The sequence below is a fragment of the Papaver somniferum genome, chromosome 6, assembly GCF_003573695.1.
Source record: "Papaver somniferum cultivar HN1 chromosome 6, ASM357369v1, whole genome shotgun sequence".
In the NCBI taxonomy this organism is placed as follows: Eukaryota; Viridiplantae; Streptophyta; class Magnoliopsida; order Ranunculales; family Papaveraceae; genus Papaver; species Papaver somniferum.
Window position 1 is genome coordinate 26,916,215 of NC_039363.1, and position 23,350 is coordinate 26,939,564.

Genomic DNA, 23,350 nt, shown 5'->3' on the forward strand with positions numbered 1-23,350 from the left:
ATTCAACCGGATTTTCTGTTAGACGAATATCACTTGAGTTATCACACATAATACTCATAGTTGGAATTTTTATGCCATAATCAATGAGCATTTGCTTCATCCATAGAAGCTGTGTGTAGCAAGTACCCACAACAATATATTCTGCTTCACAGGTTGAAAGAAACTGAGAGTTTTGTTTCTTCTTGTGCCATGCTATAAGATTTTGACCAACATAAAAATAACCTACAAATGTACTTTTTCGATCTTCCACACATCATGCCCAATCATCGTCTGAGTAGGCAACAAGACTGTTATTAGTGTCCATCGAATATGACAGGCCAGAGTCCATGTTACCTTTGAAATATCTGATGATTCTTTTACTAGCTTTTAGATGTGATTGTTTCGGATTTTCTTGGAATCTATCACAAAATCCTACATTGAAAGCAATATCTGGTCTTGTTGTAGTTAAATACAACAGATTTCCTATCATAGGAAAATAAAGCTTCTTATCAACAAACTTTTCACTACGATTAGACTGAAGTTTTCCAATGGTTGGCATTGGGGTTGCACAGGAGTTGCATCCTTTAGATCAAATTTTTCAACCAAGTTTCTAACATGTTTTTCTTGGGATAAAAAAATATTATCTTTTTGTTGTTGAATCTGTAAACCTAAAAAGTATGATAGACATTACTCATCTCGAATTCACCGCTCATAAGATTTAGGAATTCATCAGTGAGTTTTTTGGAGGTGGATCCATATATGATATCATCCACATAGATTTGTGCAACAAGTACAATCTTTTCATTCCATTTGGTGAAAAGTGTCTTATCAGCACCACCACTAGAGAACCCCTTTTGAAGTAAAAAGGATGTTAATTAATCATAACAAGATCTTGGAGCCTATTTTAGACCATACAATGCATTTTTGAGTTTAGTACATGGTCAAGAAATGAGGGATCTTCAAATCCTTTGGGTTGAGCAACAAAGACTTCCTCCTTTAAATCTCCATTAATAAATGTAGATTTAATATCCATTTGAAAAGAGTTTAATCTTAAGATTGCAAGCATAATCAAGGTCTACTTGATTCTAAAGAGCTACAAGAGCAAAAATTTCATCCAAATCAACACCTTCTATTTGTGAATATCCTTGAGCAACAAGTTTGGATTTGTTTCGAATAATAGTTCCATATTCATCTGATTTGTTCTTGAAAATCCATTTTGTTCCAACTAAGTTGACACCTTCTGGTTTCGGAACACATTTCCAAACATCATGTATTTCAAACTGATTGAGTTCCTCATGCATTGAGTTTACCCAAGCTGGATTATTAAGAGCTTCTTCTATATTTTTGGGATATATAGATGAAAGAAAGCATGTATAGTGACAAACATTCTGTAGTTCCCTTCGAGTCATAACTATGGAATTCGCATCTCTGATGATATCATCCGCAGGATGTTCTAAGATGTACCCACTTTGCAGGTTTGTGGTTTTCACTTTCAGCATCGTTAGGTGTCTCAATAACACTGTTAGTTTCATCTATATCGTAAGTAGTAGGAACAATTACAGGTTCCTCTTCATTTAGTTTTTCTTTGTTAATAGTATCTGAAGGGGGTAATTCAGCTGCAATATGATTATATTGATGAAGATCACTAATGTCATCAATGACCAAATTAACTGATTCCATCATGACTTTAGTTCGAAGATTATATACTCTGAGAGCACGACTATCAGATGCATAACCAAGAAAAATTCCTTCATCATTTTTGGAATCAAATTTTCCTTTATGTTATCTGTTTTCAAGTATATAGCATTTTCTTCCGAAAACCCTTAAATAGCTTATATTGGTTTTTCTACCGTACCATAATTCATAAGGGGTATTAAGAGTTTTCGATCTTAAGTAAACTCTATTGATGAGATAACATGCTGTGAAGACAGCTTCCCCCCCAGAATGTTAGAGGTAGTTTTTTGTTGTGAAGCATTACTCTAGCCATTTCTTGAATATTTATATTCTTTATTTCAGCAACACGGTTTGCTTGTGGTGTAATAGGAGCAAAGAATTGATGAGATATTCCAAGTTTATTGCAGTATTCATATACTTTTGTATCTCTGAATTCTGTACCACGGTCGCTTCTTACTTTCTCCAGTTTGCGACCCTGTTCATTTTGAATCTTATTCACAATAATTTTAAACTCCTCAAGAGTGTTATTTTTGTGTTGCAGAAAAGCAACCACGTAAACGAGTGTAGTCATCTACCATATCTAAAGCATATTTCTTACTACCAACAGTAACTTGTTGGATAAGACCAAAAAGATCCATATGAATAAGATTGAAAGGAGCACGAGTGGATATATCTCGAGAAGCTTGTGTGCAACCTTTGCTTGCTTTACAACCTCGACATACATCTTCTACTTTATTATTTATTTTGGGAATGCCTCTGACAAGTTCACGATTAATGAGCTTACGAAGCATTTGATAGTTGATATGACCAAACCGTTATGCCATAAATGAGTTGGTTCTACTTTGGTCAGGTTATAGTACAAATTTGACTGTATATCAAGAAGATAATAGTTATTCATAGTTCGTCGTCGTTGAAAGATTATCTTTTTATAGACTTATCCTTAATATCACATCCTGCCATATTGAATATAACCGTATGACTTTTATCACAAATTTGACTTACTGAAAGAAGATTGGCTTTCATACCTTTGACATAAACAATATCATGAATTTCAGGAATACCTGGTAGTTTGATAGTTCCCTTCTTGCTGATAAGGCAGCTGCTTCTATCTCCGAAAGTTACAGATCCTCCTTTATAGTCTTCCGTCTTTATAAACCAAGAAAGATCTCCTGTCATATGTCTACCACAACCACTATCCATGAACAATTGAAATGGTGAAGTGGTTTTGAGTACAAATGCCCCCAAACATCTTTCAACAGGTTCCTCACCATAAAAATAATTTAATTTCGTTTCTCACGAATATCATTAGGAGGTTTTTTCTGAGATTTGGTAAAGTTTTTGATAATACCAAACAATTGTTTAGCATATTTAATCAGTTCTTTTGTATAACTGTTAGAGCAATGCTCGGTCGAACTCGCATGCGTTGCTATCTCAAGCATGTTTGTCAATGTTAGTGATTAAAACTATAAGTCTTGATTTCTAGTCTACTTATAAATGTCTTGGAATAGGACATAGATTGTGTAATTGAGCATTAGATTTCACGACGTTCATCATTTGAAGACGAAGAACTACTAAGGAGAGCTTGTGGAACTTCATCAACAAAAGGTATGTGGAGACTGAAACTCATCTATCACTTGGAAAGTCTACTTCTACTCTATCTACTATATTGAGACATAAGTCGTGTTACGAGATAGTTTTCTATCATACACATTTGAGATTTCGAGCTGAGTTTAACCCGCTTACATATTTCTCGGAATATGTGTTGGCAAGCTTTCGCTTTGACCAAGTTCATCTTATATTCTTGACGAAAGTCAAAAGATGATCATGTGAAAATTGTCGAGTAACATCTTACATGGTTTGTGTGATACAATCATTTGGTGTAGACTTGGAATGTTTCGTTATGATTATTTCAATAACTTGAAAATTGCTTTGATGCTAATAGTGTGTGAAAACGGCTATTTTCATCCTCTAAGAAAGTTCAATGATTGGATTAAGAGTTTAGAACACTCAAACATTATTGGATATGACTTGTTGTGTACACTTCCACATATGTAATCTATGTACGAGAACCATAGTATGCGTACCCATACCTATTGGCTTGAGAAATCAGGGAACCTAAGTACGCGTACCCGTTTTCGTACTGGCGAAACCCAATCTTGGTCCGGGTATTTCAAGTATGCGTACCAGTTTTCATACTTGAAGGTTAAATTTCTAAAATCGGTTGTGTACATGAACTTAAACATTTATATAATAAGGAATGCAATCTTTGCAAACCTTGGCTATAATGTTCACGAATTGATTCAAGTGAATCAAACCGATTTTGCTTCAATTGTATTCTTGTAACTTCTATGAGAATATAACAATTGAACAACTCTTTAACTAGTCTCATTTGAGTCATTTGAACTAGCTATGGTTAAGATGAACAAGGTTGATATGAGAGTGATCATATGGATAACTTCGGTTAACTATTGTGGAGACAACATGGTGTACACGTTTAGGTACGGTTACATAAACCTAAATGAGGGTACATTTCATTTGTGTGTAACAAGCTAAGTTCGATCTAACGGTTGAAAGATATTAGCTTGGTTGAATCAGGTTTTTCATCTAACGATGAATATTGAATGCTTTGTTACCAAGGTAACTTAAATTGCAAAACATGATTTGAAAAACTATATAAAGGAGAACTCTAGCAACTGAGAAACCTAATCCCCACACTTCCATGTGATACTAGTTGCATAGCTAGAGCCCATTCTCCTTTAACCTTAGGTTTCTCATGAGACCCTGTAGGTTAACGACTTAAAGACTTCATTGGGATTGTGAAGCCAGACCCAACTATTTTCTCTGTAGTTCTGTGATCTGATCTTGTTGTTTCTATCGTGTTGAGTAGAATTGTAAAATTATCTCGAGATTTATATCTCTGATAGGAAAGATAGAAAAGTAATCACAAACACCTTCGTCTCATCGTTTGTGATTCCACATATCTTGTTTCGTTAATCGATTAGATTATTATGAGGCGATTGAGAATACTAGGCTGTTCTTCGGGAATATAAGACCGGTTTATCAATTGGTTCCTGTTCACCTGGATTTATCAAAAGACGGAACAAAAACTCATAGGTATTTCTATGGGAGACAGATTTATCTATTCCAATAGAACTTTCAGTGTGAGACGGGTTTGTTTATCAATTCTTCGACTTTGGGTCGTAGCAACTCTTGGTTATGGGTGGGATCAACTAAGGGAATCAAGTGCGTAGTATCTTGCTGGAATCAGAGACTTAAGGAACACAACTGTACTTTGAATCAGTGTGAGATTGATTAGGGTTCAACTGCAGTCCAGTTTGAAGTTCATTGGTAGTAGGCTAGTGTTTGTAGCGGCTTAATACAGTGTGGTGTTCAAAGCTAGACTAGGTACCGGGGTTTTTCTTCATTTGCAGTTTTCCTCGTTAACAAAATTCTGGTGTATGTGTTACTTCTTTTCCACATTATATTTTTTTATATAATTGAAATATCACAGGTTGTGTGTTGTATCGATCAATTAGGAAATCCAACCTTTGGTTTTTGATTGAAATTGATTGATCCTTGAACATTGGTCTTTGGTACCGTTCAAGTTACTTCTCTTATATTCAATCGGGCTCGCAAATTTCTATTTGCTGATTGCAGATTGAATTGAGAGATAGAGATATAAACTCTTGTACATACTTTTCTCTAGATTGAGTCTGGATGTCTAGTTGATTCTCTAGAAAGAATATTGGAGTAAGTCATCTCAGATTGCCAAACGAATTATTGGGTGTGGTTGTTGTACCCCCGCATTTTCGATTGGTATCATAGCAGGCAAACACGTTAAAGACCTCATAAGTCTGTGTTTGTAGCAATCTGATTTTTATGGACGAGTCTATCTCTAATAACGTACTAGGTCAGAAATTACCAGATGTTTTTCAAAGCTTGGATTCACCTGAGAGAACTTTCACATCTATGTCAATATTTAAACATTCTCTTAATGTAAAAACTGTTGATAACTGGGAAACACTCCTAGTAGAACAGTTGGATGAACTTTATGATGAAGGTGATTCAGATATTGATAGAGAGGTTGATGAGGAAGTCTCAGAGTATGTTATAATTTTGAATTCGTTGGAAAATAAGAAGATGATAACTTTTAATGTCACGCCTCTTATGACCCCTCTCTGTCGAAAAAAAATGCAGTTGATAAGATGTTACGCGGGCGTTTATGTTTCGAATCGTTCTAACGAATCGATCCTCAAGGATTCTGAGGAAAACCTACGTATGAAGTCACTTGAATGTGATAATATTTATCAAAAGTAATTTTCGTTGGAAGAGAAACTTGCAGAATCTGAAGAAAGGATTAACTCTCAACAAGTTAGTTTTGATGACAGAGAAAGCGCTTTTCTCGCTCGAGAAAATCTTGAGGCTGATTTAGCTGCTGCTCTTGATAAAATCAAGATGTTGGAATATGACTTGAAAATGTTCATTACTAGTTCAAGCAAGTTAACCACTATGCTAGGAGCAAGTTAAAATCATCGTGATACACGAGGATCGGGATATATGGGAATAGATGTTCCAAGTATTAACAAAGAGGTACAATTTGCAAGGCTAGTGATTCTTCTCAACAAAAGGTTTCCACTGATGGAAAAAGTGAAATACCTTCACCGGAAGTTAAGGCTCAAAAGAGCAAAGTATATCAACCTCCAAAGTCAGCACACAGGGATCGAGGTAAGAACATTCCTTATGTTTGCCACTATTGTGGAAATAAAGGTCACCTGGAAAAGAGATGTCGTTTCCGTATAAGGAATGATAAACTTCATGATGTTCTCGTTTGGGCATCACAAGAAGTTGTGAAACCAAGATCATATGTTAAGACTAATCCCCTTAACATTACAGGTTGTAACTGTCCAACCTTTAGGCAAAGGAATCAGTGTTGTGATAAACCTAGATTTGCCTATAAGCGTCATACGAATCCTTTTCACAATAATAATGGTTATCAAAAGGATAAATTCTTAAATAAAAAGACAAGATCCGATGCTCCCAATTGGAGAAAGACTAACTTGCAAAAGAATAGTCAATCCAATTCTCTTCCTAGAATTCTTGAAGAGAGCAATGGGAAGAGGGTTCTGGTTGTTCCTAAACGCACTCAAAAGCGGATACCAAAGAAATCCAATGATGTTTTGAGTGTGAAAAGGAATGATCTCCCAGAAAATTCCATGACTATAGAGAAGGCAGTATCCATGATGTTGGAACTTAAAAATTTCTTTGGAAAGATGGATTTGGATGTGAAAAGTTCTAAAAGCGATCTCTTTCATGATTATCCAAAAGTCACTTGTGGTGAGCAAGACATTTTTCACCTCAACACAACTTGATTGTGTTGTAAGTGCATTCTCACCAAGGAATGCCCTGCTATGTATACGGTGAGGGAATCACAAGAATTAGGGCGCACAGATTATGTTCGCTAAGGCTGTAGAATTCAATTGGATTCTTCTAAAAAGGTATGTCTATAAACTTGAGAAAAATTTGTGTTTTTATTTTCTTAGAGTACTTATAATGATCTATGTACCTTGCTTATTGTTCATTTCTACCTAACTTGATATGTGTTTAAGGTTCTTTAATGTTTAGATTTGAAAATAGTAGTTCGGGATGTTTGGAATCATGGTACACATACTAGGTATGCATGCCATCATTTAAAATCAAAATCCAGGGACTTTAGTACGCATACCCGTTAGCATACTGCTCCAGGTCATGAAAATTCGTTTGCAAACCCGTATGCATACTTTGTTTGTAGACGTCGATTTTAGGTAAACTTGTTTTGGACGTAAATTCTTCGTCCGAACTCGGATTGACCTCATTCGTTTTTCATTATCTTCATATTTTAATTCTCTTTAAAATGGAGATTATAATCGTTGAATTTGGATGAGTTAAGATTGGTATTTGTCCTATCTCTTGTTTTTGAGTGTTTTGCTCAGTTTCATCGCACTTGTTCCACTTCTCTTGGACTTGGGCACTTGGATTCTTGGAGTATTACTCTTCTAAGATATTTTATAGCTTTTACAAAAATGTTGTTGGTGAATCACAAAGAAGGAAGTTCAAGAATGGGCAGTAGTACGCATTGCTATGGGATTCTTGAATGTTCACAATCATCTCTTGTGAACTATGGTGCATGGTCGTTAATGACTTTGTATGTTTTTCTTTATTAAGAAAATCTTTTTATACTCCTTTGGTAGATATTCTTGGTGTAAATCCATGCAAAAAAGATCGATTTTACACTCTAATGACAAATCATCTTGTATGTGCATTACGAGTTTCTCTTACGTCTAGGAAACTTCTTATAAGAATTTTACTCTTGTGTTTAAGAAGGATAACTAGGATTTGGAATAGCCATTATTGTGAGTACACATAGCTATTTCCAATGTTTTCATCTTCAATGTTTTTAGATTTATTTATTTAAATTCTAAGTTTTTTGGAAGATGATTTTTGCAGTATTAATCTTTATGATTTCATATATTGCAAACTGCTATGGGATATGTTGTTTACATCCGTGAACCTTGACTGTCCCATATTTGTTCAAAAGTTATCTCTATTATGTGGGTATGAAAGTATTGATAAAAGATATAATGAACTTTTGAATACAAAAGTTAAGTCTTTTGAGTCATTATGCAAATATTGATGGAAGAAAGGATGAACTTTTGTTTACAAAGATTAATTCTATTATATATCACTTTGCAAATAGTGATGAAAAATATAATGAATCTTTGTTTATTCCGCGGTATTGGTCTTTCCCTGATCCACATATTTGTGCATATACTATGTTTCTCCGTGAGTTCTCTTATGACGAGAATGGCCAATTGAATTAATCATTTTTGTGGATAATTCAATTGAGATTTTTGGATACAAATTCGTGTTCGCATGAGATTTGATTATGTCCAAAGAAATCCTTCTTTTCTCGTAAAAGTAAGGTCGCTCTTTTTTTTCTTTCGGGAATGACATTTTATGGGGGAGAGTTCTTTTTGAACTTGTGCTTAATTGCCAAATATTTATGGGGAGTGCGGTTGTGGAATATTATAGGGGTTATCTTGTATCTTTATAAACTCCACTTAGCTTCGGCTATATGATTGCATCTAAATAAGTTGGTATGTTGTTCTCTTTTGGTCATGAAGTATCTCTATGAAAATTTCATGAGGATCCCACTAGTTTTCGTACCTTTGCCAATTTATATTGACAAAAAGGGGGAGAATTAATGTGTAGTTCATCCTAAAAATACATATGGTTTACAAATCATTATGTAAGGGGGAGTGGTTTTCATGTCGAGATGAAGTATTGACTAAGGGGGAGTGATACATATCACCATAGTATTGTTGTCAAAGTTGTGATATAATTGAACTTTGATGTTGTGTAATAATACTATGGCACTGTATAACAATGATTGAGAGCATTTGTTTTCTCATTGTTATCACTATGGATCTTCAAAAACTATGATGCTGAGTAGAACACGTTTAGAATCATGGAGTACTTGGAAGTGACGAAGATTTCGAGTCGTGTTGAAGATGCCAAGGAGATCAAGCATTTGGATGAGAAGCTACAAAGTTTTATTTATTTTGTAATCCATATGTATTGATAGTTTTGTTACTAAAATTGACAAAGGGGGATATTGTTAGAGCATTGCTCGGTCAAACTCGCATGCGTTTCTATCTCAAGAATGTTTGTCAATGTTAGTGATCAAAACTATCAGTCTTGATTTCTAGTCTACTTATAGATGTCTCGGACTGGGACATAAATTATGTAGTTGAGCCTTAGACTTCACGACGTTCATCATTTGAAGACGAATAACTACTAAGGAGAGCTTGTGGAACTTCATCAACAAAAGGTATGTGGAGACTGAAACTCATCTATCACTTGGAAAGTCTATTTCTACTCTATCTCCTATATTGAGACATAAGTCGTGTTACGGTATAGTTTTCTATTATACAAATTTAAGATTTCGAGCTGAGTATAACTCGCTTACATATTTATCGGAATATGTGTTGGCAAGCTTTCGCTTCGATCAAGTTCATCTTATATTCTTAACGCAAGTCAAAAGATGATCATGTGAAAATTGACGAGTAACATCTTACATGATTTGTATGATACAATCATTTGGTGTAGACTTGGAATATTTCGTTATGATTTTTTCAATAACTTGAAAATTGCTTTGATGCTAATAGTATGTAAAAACGGCTATTGTCATCCTCTAAGAAAGTTTCAATGGTTGAAATAAGAGTTTAGAACACTTAACCATTATTGGATATGACATGTTGTGTACTCTTGCACATATGTAATCCATTTTAGGGAACCATAGTATGCGTACCCGTACACTCACCTGTTGGCTTGAGAAATCCGGGAACCTAAGTATGCGTACCCGTTTGCGTACTGCGTAAGGTTCATGTCCGAATATTTCAGCTGGGATTGGAAGTACGCGTACCCGTTTGCGTACTGGCTAAACCCAATCTTGGTCCGGGTATTTCAAGTATGCGTACTCGTTTGCATACTTGAAGGTTAAATTTCTAAAATCGGTTGTGTACATGAACTTAAACATTTATATAATAAGGAATGCAATCTTTGCAAACCGTAGCTATAATGTCCATGAATTGATTCGAGTGGATCAAACAGATTTTGCTTCAATTGTGTTCTTGTATACTTCTATGAGAATATAGAAATTGAACAACTCTTTAACTAGTCTCATTTGAGTCATTTGAACTAGTTATGGTTAAGATGAACAAGGTTGATATGAGAGTGATCATATGGATTACTTCGGTTAACTATTGTTGAGCCAACATGGTGTACGTATTTAGGTACGGTTACATAAACCTAAATGAGGGTACACATTTGTGTGTAACAAGTTAAGTTCGATCTAACGGTTGAAAGATATTAGCTTGGTTGAATCATGTTTTTCATCTAACGGTGAATATTGAATGCTTTGTTACCAAGGTAACTAAGATTGCAAACCCTGATTTGAAAAACTATATAAAGGAGAATTCTAGCAACTGGGAAACCTAATCCCCTCACATCTATGTGATACTAGTTGCATAGCTAGAGTCGATTCTCCTTTAACCTTAGGTTTCTCACGATACCCTATAGGTTAACGACTTAAAGACTTCATTGGGATTGTGAAGCCAGACCCAACTATTTTCTCTGTAGTTGCGTGATCTGATCTTGCTGTTTCTATCGTGTTGAGTACAGTTGTAAAATTGGCGAGATAGAAAAGTTATCACAAACACCTTCCTCTCATCGTTTGTGATTCCACAATATCTTGTTTCGTTAATAGATTAATATTATTGTGAGGTGATTGATAATACTAGGCTGTTCTTCGGGAATATAAGACCGGTATATCAATTGGTTCATGTTCGCCTTGATTTATCAAAAGACGGAACAAAAACTCATAGGTATTTCTGTGGGAGATAGATTTATCTATTCCAATAAACTTCTCTGTGTGAGACAGATTTTTTAATCAAGTCTTCGACTTTGGGTCGTAGCAACTCTTGGTCGTGGGTAAGATCAGTTAAGGGAATCATGTGCGTAGTATCCTACTGGGATCAGAGACTTAAAGAATGCAACTGTACCTTGAATCAGTGTGAGATTGATTAGGGTTCAACTACAGTCCAGTCTGAAGTTCATTGATAGTAGTATAGTGTGTGTAGCGGCTTTATAAGTGTGGTGTTCAAAGCTGGACTAGGTCCCGGGTTTTTTTTTGCATTTGCGGTTTTCCTCGTTAACAAAATTCTGGTGTCTGTGTTATTTCTTTTCCGCATTATATTTTATTATATAATTGAAATATCACAGGTTGTGCGTTGTATCGATCAATTAGGAAATCCAACCTTTGGTTGTTGATTGAAATTGATTGGTCCTTGAATATTGGTTTTTGGTACCGTTCAAGTTACTTCTCTTATATTCAATCGTGCTCCCAGATTTCTATTTGCTGATTGCAGATTGAATTGACAGATATAGATATAAACTCTTGTATATACTTTTCTATAGATTGAGTCTGACTGTATAGTTGATTCTCTAGAAAGTATATTGGAGTAAGTCCTGTCAGATTGCCAAACGAATTGTTGGGTTTGGTTTTTGTACCCCCGCATTTTCAATAACAAATTTTCTGATGGAAAACTTTACTTGTTTTTATTTAGTTTTATATAACCAGATGTCAGAGTTGAACTTTGATGAGGCTCCTTTTTGTGAACTTCCAAGGGTTCTTTGACCAGTTCTTTATCAACCAAGATATTGGTGATATTTACAGCTAATGACTGGTTTTGTTCAACTCATCTTTGTAACATCTTAAGTAACACATAACATCTTTCTTCTACACCAAACAAATTTTATTGAAGAATATTTAATCTTGATAGTTCGTTAGTTGAATCATCCATAGATTCATATCTTATAGGTTGGATCGCACCAAACACAGATTGTTAGATATTTTCGTGTTTGCCAACTCTGATACCAATTGAAAAGATGAGGGTACCCAAATAAACCACAATCCTTCGAATATCAACCTATAAGTCCGATACCTTGTGTGATTGTCTATGGACGAGGTCGAGACAATACGACAACAAGATATTTACTTGACAATAGTTACGGTAATAAAACCGATTGACTATTAGGATAAATGTAAAGTAATTCAGATTAATGCACAAAGGTATTATTTACTTAATTATAATATGGAAGTAAAGTAAATAACACACACAAGATTTTATTAACGAGGAAACCGCAAATGCAGAAAAACCCCGATATTAGAGCATAGCTCGACTCACCAAGCGTTGGTATGTCAAGTTTGGTTGTCATATTTTAGTGTGTCAAAACTCATCTAAAGTCGCTTGATTGTAAACTAGAGTCAACTTCATTTAGGATAGACAAGAAAGTCTAGGAATGTTGAGACATACAAGTATTACTCCGAAGACCTGAAGAATGTGAAGAAGAAGCGGACTACAACGAAAATATCATCCTTCCTCTTGAGGTCAGTAATATTGACTTGAACTGTTTCATTCCTAATGTATCTTTCAAGTCGTGATATATTTAAAACATAACTGCGAAGATGTATATACTGTACATATTGTATAATACTCTAGTGATGTGACATGATCATATTTGTATGATCATAGTATTAGGGAATTAGACTATGAAGTATAACGCTTATCTTTTGAACTTCGTAGATATGACATCGACATAATCTTGTATACTTTTATGATTATGTGAATGGGGTATGGTGAAGATTTCATCCTAGGAAACAATGTTTTACATTTGTTTAAAGGAAGTACATTCATGAATTTGTTTTATGAATCGAAAGGGAAATCGTTAGGCTTATTGGTACGGCTATTCATTGCAAATCTTTGGATTACTAATATGTGTGAGATGGTAGAAACGATCGTAACTTTGTTATGTATCTTAGTACAACCAATCACAAGTGCCTGACTTATGATTTGGTATGACTAGTTTTTATTAATTAGTGCAACTGATCCCAAGTAATCACCATGAGATGGTATGATCGATTTTTGTAATCGTTGTGACTGATCCTAGTGATTGGTGTGGCCGATCACAGAGTATTGTGTAATCGATCCTTGTAGTTGGTGTAACCGGTCTTGATAATTGGTGTAACCGATTCTGGTAACTGGTGAGACTGATCACAAGCAATACCATGAGAATATGGTAACCGGTCCTGGTAATTAATGTAACCAATCCTGGTAATTGATGTAACCGGTCCTGGTATCTTGTGTGACCGATCACAAGTATTTCCATATTGAGGTATAACCGATCCTAGTGATTGGTAGAACCGATTGAACCCATATATGTGATTTTATATTTGATCAATCACATAGTAATCTTGGAATACAGGTGAACCAATTATAAACTTGTTTGGAAGTGTGGTATAACCGATTCCAAGAATGTAAATCCATGTAAATATTAATAAGGATTTACAGTGAAAAGATGTCAACATACTTTGAACACGTACAGTAACTCTTATCATTTATTGTTCAAATCTATTCCATAATACTCAAGGAGAACCTGTGTCGAAATAAATTGAGAATCTTTTAATTAAAGTTTTTGGTTTTATACACTTTAATTACCAGCAATTAAATGCATATCTCTAAAGAATAAAAAATAGCAATGTGCATTTACTAATTGGAGATATTCTATTGAGAGATTTCGGAAATTTTGGACAAGCATTTATTGGAATTAGGAAAACCGAATTTTGTTATTCATTGCATATCTTGAGAATATTTTCGGTTTTGGAAATTCCTTGGTGTCCAAACATCCTCGGTCTTAAATACCTAAGTTTGCATTACTAGCAAACTATCCTAAGAGTCAGGCAAACTTCAACACGCACAAGAGCATAAAGGCGCATCTTTAAGTCAAGATTGTTGTTTCTGGTGGAGCCGTCTAATCGGAGAGGAAAGTATCCTAATTAGGTGAAATCTCTTACGACCGCTCGTTTAAAGACTTTTGTGGGATCAAGAAGCTCTACGAGTATCGTTGGTGGGAAACTAGATAATTGCAATGTTATTAGTTTTCGATTGATTTGATTGACTAATGGTTGTTGAAACTTTGATTGCACCTAGTTTGTTTATTCTTGAGAATCTTCTCTTCTGATATAAGATTCATTCAAACTAGATCGAAGTATCGACGGGATCTTTATTACTGTTTGTAGATCTAAAGACATCTTGTGATAATATATTGTTAACAGACTCCGTTCTGTGTGTGATTGATCACAATAAATTCAAGTGGTGTTGTGCAGATGTTATTGAATATCAAAGGAGATTTGAAGACGAAGAAGATTTAGTTCTAATATCTTTGGTGTGCACTAACATTGATTGGCTGGGATCCAACTAGAATGGGATTTATTCGATTGATTAGTTGTGTGAGATCGGCATTCTCAATATATCTCTTTGGGATTTATTTGGATTGAGTGTCAATCTAAACTTGACTACTTTTGTAATTATTGGATAAATTGATCTAACCAGGAAAATGAGTTTATTAGATTAAACGGGAGAGCCTTTGCATATGACTTGAGATATCTTTATCTTGAAAGAATCAAAAGAGTTGTTACCAAACAGATTTGTTGTTCCTTTACTGTTTGGAATACGATCTAAAGGAATTGTTCCAATGCATGCATTTATCGAAATCGGAAGCGCAGGGATACTGAGGAAACTAAGTGAACTAGGGGTAGTTTCTTGGTCTCAAGTATACAAAGTTGGTTTAGATTTTGTATAACAGCTTAATTCTGAGAGTATTCAATTCTGGACTTGGTCTCGGGGTTTTTCTGCATCTGCAGTTTTCCTCGTTAACAAAATCTTGTTGTGTCTTTTACTTTTATATTTCCGTAATTATAATTGTTTATTATAATTAAAAGTAAAATACACAAACGTTAACTTCGGTATACTTGATAGTGATCCTGTAGAGCTTTGTTAAGTCCGAACCTATTATCAAGTATCACACTTTGGTTGTCGTATTGTCTCGATCTCATATCCATAGAAAATCACACAAAGTCTGATATAGATTTGTTGCATTGTCTTGATTTTGTCCATAGACGATGACTTTCGGTTAGAGGACTTATGGGTGGATAAATAAAAGATTGTGGTTGGTTACCCTCGTCTTTTCAGTTGGTATCAGAGCAGGCAAACACAAAATGATCTAACAATCTGTGTTTGGTGCGATCCAACCTATAAGAATTGAATTTATGTCTGATTCAGTTAACATACCACCAATATTTAATGGGAAAAATTACCCATTATGGAAATCTGCTATGAAATCTTTTCTTAAATCCAAAGATTTTAATACTTGGATATTAATCGAAAAAGGATATGAACGGCCGAAAGTGGAATATTCAGAAACTGAGTTTAAACCCTTATCGTTCTATAGTATGAAGAAAGAGCTCTAGCAAAGCAGAATTCGGATGGTTTAAATACCATAATACATGCTATGAGTCATGATCTTTTACATCATGTCGCTTCATGTGAAACTTCTAAGGAAGCATGGGATACTCTCGAGACTGTATTTGAAGGGAATAATTCAGGTAGAAAATCTCACCTTCATTAGAATGGATGATAACGATACTTTTGAGGAGTTTAATACTAAACTTTTTGAGATTGTCAATGATTCTTTCTCACTTGGAAAGACTATACCTGAAAAGGAAATAGTACGCAAGATTCTCAGATCGTTACCATCCATATACGAGTCTAAGAAACATGCTATAATAGAAGCTAATGATCTTTTTATACTTTCTCGGAGCTCTCTTGTAGGTAAGTTAAAGATCTTTAATAAAAAAAAATTTCCGAAGAACATAAATGTTGGATCTAATGTCTCAGATAATACTAATCAATCTTCGAAAGAAGTGATTATAAGTCTGACTGAGGAACGTTGTCAAAAGGATAAAAAACTTGTTGAAAAGAGCTTCACTCAACAATTGTACTTCTAACACGACGGATTAAGGATGTTTTATTGAAAATAAATCAAGTTCTGACACATTATCCTTTTGTCATGAAAAGGATAACGGGGAAATCCAATGCTTCAAGTGTCGTAAGTTTGGACATATGGCAAGGTACCGTTCTAGCAAAAAGGCTCAGAAGTGCAACAAGGCTTATGTTACTACCCTAGATGATATTCCAGAATATAAACCCTATGAAGGAATATCGAGTTGCAATGTACTTTTTTCCAAAACTAACAGTGGTCTATCTAGCGAGTCTAATCAATTCCTAAAGAAATGTTTTGAAAAACTTGAGTTGGAGATCAAGGAAAATCTTAAGCTAATTAGGAACTTGATGATCTTAGAAAATCCTTATCATACAAAACTCAAGAGGCAAAGTCTGAGAAAGAGAAACTGGTTGACATTCTAGAAGTTAACAAAGGAAAAGGTATTTCACGTTCAAAATCTTCCGACAATATGTTTAGTTTCTTATGTGAAAAAGATATCCACTTTGAAAACTTCTATTGGAATCTCCAACAAAATAAATTCATCAAGGCACTTCACAAGGGCATAAAGTATTTGAAGTCTAATGAGTTTATTAGATCCGGAAAAAAAGTTGCAGACTCTTGCAATAACAAGAGAAAGAAAGAACACATAGAAACCAGCCTATTGTGTTCATAAATCATCCTAAGGATGTTTTTGTTACCTGTGGTGAGAATAATTCTCACCTCAACACACATTGATTTTGTTGAAAAATGCATCCTCACTTGTTTCCTAAAAATATTTTGAGAGGAGGCATAAAATCTGAGCAGAATTTGTAAGTCTGTTCTTTTAGAAGGTAACAATAATCTCATGATCGATATCTTTTACCTTTGGGATAAATTTATTCAGTTTCCATAAACCAAATTATATCTCCCCCTGATTTTATCCTAACCTATATTACATATATTCTTCTTGTCCAAAACAAGACTATCTTGCTTCAACGGAGAAATCGGTGAAAGAAGGATCATATCTAGATGATTTGGCACTATGTGCATCGGTTATTACTGAAACTTAAGATGTCCTACAATCTGGTAATTTTCAAGATTCGTTGAGAAAACATATTCTTACTGTTAGAAGTTGTATTAGGCATCATGAGCTGATGATAAAGGATTCAAAAGAAGTACTTGTTGCTGATCTTCATTATCAATTTTTCGAGATAAACAAACCTTCTTTTGAAAAGGGAAGCGCTCAGAAGAATCGAAAGCGATCTTCACAAGACACACGATTAGAAAAATAGACATCAATGTTGGATTTGCTTCAATTATTATATAAGGTATATTTTTGAATAAAAAATATCATATTTATGAATAAAATTATTTCTTTATAATTTTTCTTGTGATAGTTACCGATTACATAGCCTGTAAATGAATGTTTATATTTTTTCTATGTGTATTCGGTTTATGGGTTGTCTGATTTCGATTTTCATTAACCTTAATATTCGATCTCATATGATGTAACCCTTATGGTTTGTGTGGCTTTTTTATTTGGCGGGATTAAGTTCTAGCCCATGTTTGTAGGATTTATCAAAGGATCATAAGGTGTTCCGATTGAAACTCATATGTGAAAAGTCACAGAGCAAAACTTCGATAAATTAATAGCCTTGGGACCGGAGAAAATTATTATTTTCGCGAAGTTATTAATTTATCGAGTTAAAATTTAGCCTGTATAAGCCTATATGGGACCGTAGAATTTTATTACTTTAGCGAAGTTCTGCTGTATGTTGAACCAATGTTTACATGAGTTGTGTTTAGAATAACATATGTGTTTTAAAACTGTTTCAACCTTTCTCTGGTAAAGGTTGCTTTTGTTGTTGTTCTTTTATTCTTGCGAGAGGATGAGAACATACTGAGGGATACTTGAACTTGCGCTTAATGATATATCTTTCTGGGGAGAAGAAGCTGCATAATCTGAGGTAACGAATTTGTTAGTTAATCGTTTTCCTGTTTAAGAAAAGCCTGTTTATATTAAATATACTTTGCTTATGCTTAAAAAAATTTGGTACAGTTGATATATACCATTATTGTGTATGGATGTGTGTGTATGATTCAATTGTTTCCGGTTAAGAAAAACTATGTCAATTTATTTGGCTTATTGTTTGGTATCTTCTTTATTGTTGGGTATCAAGTGTTTTTACTTAACGAAATTCAGTGCAATTGCGATGCTATAATGTCTATGTTTGTTTCAATTGATTCCGGTTAAGAAAATACTTGTGCAAGTCAATTTATTTTGGTTTGTATCTATTGTTTAGGGTTTAACGAAATACGGGATTATTTGTTTACTCCGAATCGAATCCGGATAAGAGAAACTAAGTTAGATCTGATCTTAGTTAGACTTATCAAATTGAAGGACTCGGTTATTCAAGTCCAATTGAATGCCTTGACAAGAAAAACTAGTTAACTAACCTAGTGTTTGTCTTGTCTAAATGGAAAGGCCTAAGTTATTATCTGAATATTTAGAGCATGATGAAAGAAATAAAGTTAATTTTGATCTTAGTTTTGGTCTTATGGAAACAAGCGGTTGTACATACGCAACCGGGTTAACAAGGGAATTAAGTTTCTTAGTCTATTTGTTAAACAATTAGGGAAAATTGCTTCGGGCAATTGTTTCCTTGATAATATATTAAAACTAAATTACTTGTAGTTTCGGGTTTAATATTGGTTATCTAAAGTGGTATGTGAAACCTTCGTGTTTAACTCTTATAGGTTGTTTACAAGTCTTTTAGATTTGTAAGATCCTTTCGGTTTGTCCTTTATTTTCTCGAACCTTTGTCATTTTATGAAAAAAGTGGGATAAATATATGGAGTAAACAAGTGATTTCCAATCACTAATGAAAAGACAATTGTGCTTAAACGTTATATCTAACAAAAGAGTAAAGCATTGACTAAGGGGGAGAAACATATCATATTGTTGTATAGTATTCTGACTACAAAAGGGGAATAACAAAGATGTTCGGATTGAATATCTACCTAGCTTTACTTTAGGGAGTGTATAAGCTTTGTTATTCAAATGTCAATAGCGGCATTTATTGAATGAATACATGCATGTTATTGTGCTTTAAAACTCGGAATCAAGCGTATGTAAAATGAATTCTTGCAATTTGTTTATCCATATGTAATAATAGTTTTGTCACTAAAATTGACAAAGTGGGAGATTGTTAGAGTATAGCTCGGTTGAACTCACCCAGCGTTGGTATGTCATATTTTAGCGTGTCAAAACTCATCTAAAGTTGCTTGATTGTAAACTAGAGTTAACTTCGTTTAGGTTAGACTAGAAAGTCTAAGAATGTTGAGGCTAGTAATATTGACTTGAACTGTTTCATTCTTAACGTATCTTTCAAGTCGTGCTACATTGAAATTATAACTGCGAAGATGTATATATTGTACATAATTGAAATTATAACTGCGAAGCTGTACATACTGCACATATTGTATAATACTCTGGTGATGTGACATGTCCATAATAGTATGATCATAGTATTAGGGAATTAGACTACGAAGTATAACGCTTATCTTTTGAACTTCGTCGATATGACATCGACATAATCTTGTATAGATTGTTATGATTATGTGAACGGGTTATGGTGAAGATTTCATCCTAGGAAACAAATTTTTACATTTGTTTAAAGTAAGTACATTCATGAACTTTTTTTATGATCGAAAGGGAAATCGTTAGGCTTATTGGTCCGGCTATTCATTGCAAATCTTTGGATGACCAATATGTGTGAGATGGTAGAATCGATCTTAACTTATGTTATGTATCTTGGTATAACTAATCACAATGGATGACTTATGATTTGTTATGACTGGTTTTTATTAATTGGTTTAACCGATCCTAAGTATCACCATGTGATGGTATGATCGATCCTTGTAATTGGTGTGACTGATCCTAGTAATTGGTGTAACCGATCCTAATAATTGGTGTGAGCGATCATGAGTATGTGTAATCGATCCATGAAATTGGTGTAACCGTTCCTGGTAACTGGTGTGACTGATCACAAGTAATACCATGTGTATATGGAACTGATACTTGAACTGGTATAACCGATCCTAGTGAACGGTGTGACCGTTCACAAGTATTTCCATAATTAGGTATAACCGATCCTAGTGATTGGTAGAACCGATTAAACCCATGCATGTGATTCGACATTTTATCAATCATATAGTAGTCTTGGAATACAGGTGAACCAATTCTAAACTTGTTTGGAAGTGTGGTATAACCGATTCCAAGAATGCAAATCCATGTAAATATGAAATAAGGATTTGCAGTGAAATGATGTCAACATACTTTGAACATGAGCAGTAACTTTTATCATTTATTTTTCAAAGATAGTCATTAGTACTCAAGGTGATCCTGCGCCGAAATAAATTGAGAATCTTTTAATTAAGGTTTTTGGTTTTATATGCTTTAATCACCAGAGAATTTAGTAATATGCATTTACTAATTGGAGATTTACTATTGAGAGATTTCGGAAATATTGGACAAGCATTTATTGGAATTAGGAAAACCGAATTTTGCTATTCATTTCATATCTTGAGAATATTTTCGGTTTTGGAAATTCCTTGGTGTCCAAACATCCTTGGTCTATAAATACCTAAGTTTGCATTTCTAGCAAACTATCCTAAGAGCCAAGCAAACTTCATTATTGTTGTTTCTGGTAAAGCCGTCTAATCGGGGAGGAAAGTATCCCAATTAGGTGAAATCTCTTATGACCGCTCGTTTAAAGACTTCTGTGGGATCAAGAAGCTCTACGAGTACCGTTGGTAGAAAACTAGATAATTGCAATTTTTTTAGTTTTTGATTGATTTGATTGACTAACGGTTGTTGAAACTTGGATTGCACCTAGTTTGTTTATTCTTGAGAATCTTCTCTTCTGATATAAGATTCACTCAAACTAGATCGAAGTATCGACATGATTCTTATAACTGTTTGTATATCTCAAGACATCTTGTGATAATCCATTGTTAACAGACTTCGTTCTGTGTGTGATTGATCACAAGAGATTCAAGTGGTGTTGTGTAGGTGTTTATTGAAGATCAAAGAAGATTTAAAGACGAAGAAGATTTAGTTCTCATATCTTTGGTGTGCACAAACCTTGATCGGCTGGGATCCAACTAGAATTGGATTTATTCGATTGATTAGTTGTGTGAGATCGGCATTCTCAACATATCTCTTTGTGATTTATTTGGATTGAGTGCGAATCTAAACTTGACTATTTTTGTAGTTATTGGATATATTGATCTAACCAGGCAAAGGAGATTATTAGATTAAAAGGAAGAGCCTTTGCATATGACTTGAGATATCTTTATCTTGAAAGAATCAAAAGAGTTGTTACCAAACAGATTTGTTCTTCCTTTACTGTTTGGAATATTATCCAAAGGAATTGTTCCAGTGCGTGTAATCATCAAAGTCGGAAGCGCAGGGATACTGAGGAAACTAAGTGAACTAGGGGTAGTTGCTTGGTATCAACTATACGAAGTTGGTTTAGATTTCGTATAGCGGATTAATTCTGAGAGTATTCAATTCTGGACTTGGTCCGGGGGTTTTTCTGCATCTGCAGTTTTCCTCGTTAACAAAATCTTGATGTGTCTTTTACTTTTCTATTTCCGCAATTATATTTTTTTATTATAATTAAAAGTAAAATACACAAACGTTAACTCCGATATACTTGATAGTGATCCTGTAGAGCTTGGTTAAGTCTGAACATATTATCAAGTATCACATTTTGGTTGTCGTATTGTCTCGATATCGTATCCATAGATACTCACACAAAGTGTGAATATCGATTTGTTGCATTGTCTCGACTTTGTCCATAGACGATTACTTTCGTTAAGAGGACTTATAGGTGGATAAATAAAAGATTATGATGTATTTGGGTACCCTCATCTTTTCACTCGGGACCTACTCCAGTTTTGGATACTCTTAGAATTAAGCCGCTGTACAAAATATAATGCCAACTTCGTATAGGTGAGACCAAGTAGACTACCCCTATCTACTTAGTTTCCTCAGTATCCCCGCGCCTTCGACTTCTAGAGTCACTGTAGTGTTCTACAATACAAGGGAGGGAAATTAAGAGATCTGAGGGGAAGATGTAGAAGAAGAAGTAGAGAAAGTTAGACTCAGAGAGGGATGAAGATAAGAATTCAAAGTGATGATAATAATTCAATAATTGGTTAACAGTATCCAATGCAAAACAAGAATACTAATACACATAGTCGCACACGCCAACCGTGTGACAGTTACTTAGGCACCCCATTAACAGTTAAGGGCATATCTAATTCAGAATTACAAAGCAAAAGGACACTCTATGAAAGTTGGTCTATGACAAATACCCCTCACTTCAAATGATTCTTGTCCTCAAGAATCAAATCAGGAAACTGTTGTTGTATAGCTGCTTTGTCCTCCCAAGTTGCTTCCCCAGCCGTGGAGTGAGTCCAGTGAACTAGAATCTGATCTACTAGTTGTTGTTGTTTCTTGATTACTCTGGTAGACACTACATGGAGTGGTGCAATCTTCATACAGCCTTGAGGGTCCAGAGCTGGTAAAACTGTTTGGGGAAGTAATCTTGCACCAATCTTTGGCTTAAGCTGAGAAACATGGAATACTGGGTGTATTCTGGAAGTGGCAGGAAGCTGCACTTTGTATGCCACCTTTCCAAGCCTTGCCAAGACTTGGTATGGACCAAAAATTTGGCAGATAACTTTAATCTCCTCCTCAATTGAATTGAGCTTTGCATGTAGGGTTGAAATCTTAAGTAAACCCAATCTCCCACCTTGAATTCCCTCTCAGACGTTTTCTTGTCATCCCGTTGTTTTATTCTGTGTTGTGCTTCCTCCAAGGTGGACTTTAGAATGATCCCCATGGCTTGCCTTTTTTGCAAGTACTCCTCAAAAGATTCATTAGTTGAAGAATGATGAGAGAAAAGACCAAACTACTGAGGCTGGTATCCATACAGGGCTTGGAAGGGTGTAGTCTTTAAGATAGAGTGATAGTAGAGTTGAACCACCACTCTGCCAAGGATAACCAACTCACCCACTTGGTAGGCCTGTAACTTGTCATACATCTTAAGTAGGACTCAAGACATGCATTCACCCTCTCAGTTTGTCCATCAGTCTGAGGGTGATATGTTGTACTCATGTGGAGAGCAGTTCCTATCTTAGTGAATAGCTCTTGCCAGAAGTGACTAAGAAAAATGTCGTCTCTATTTGAAATTATAGTGGCAAGTAG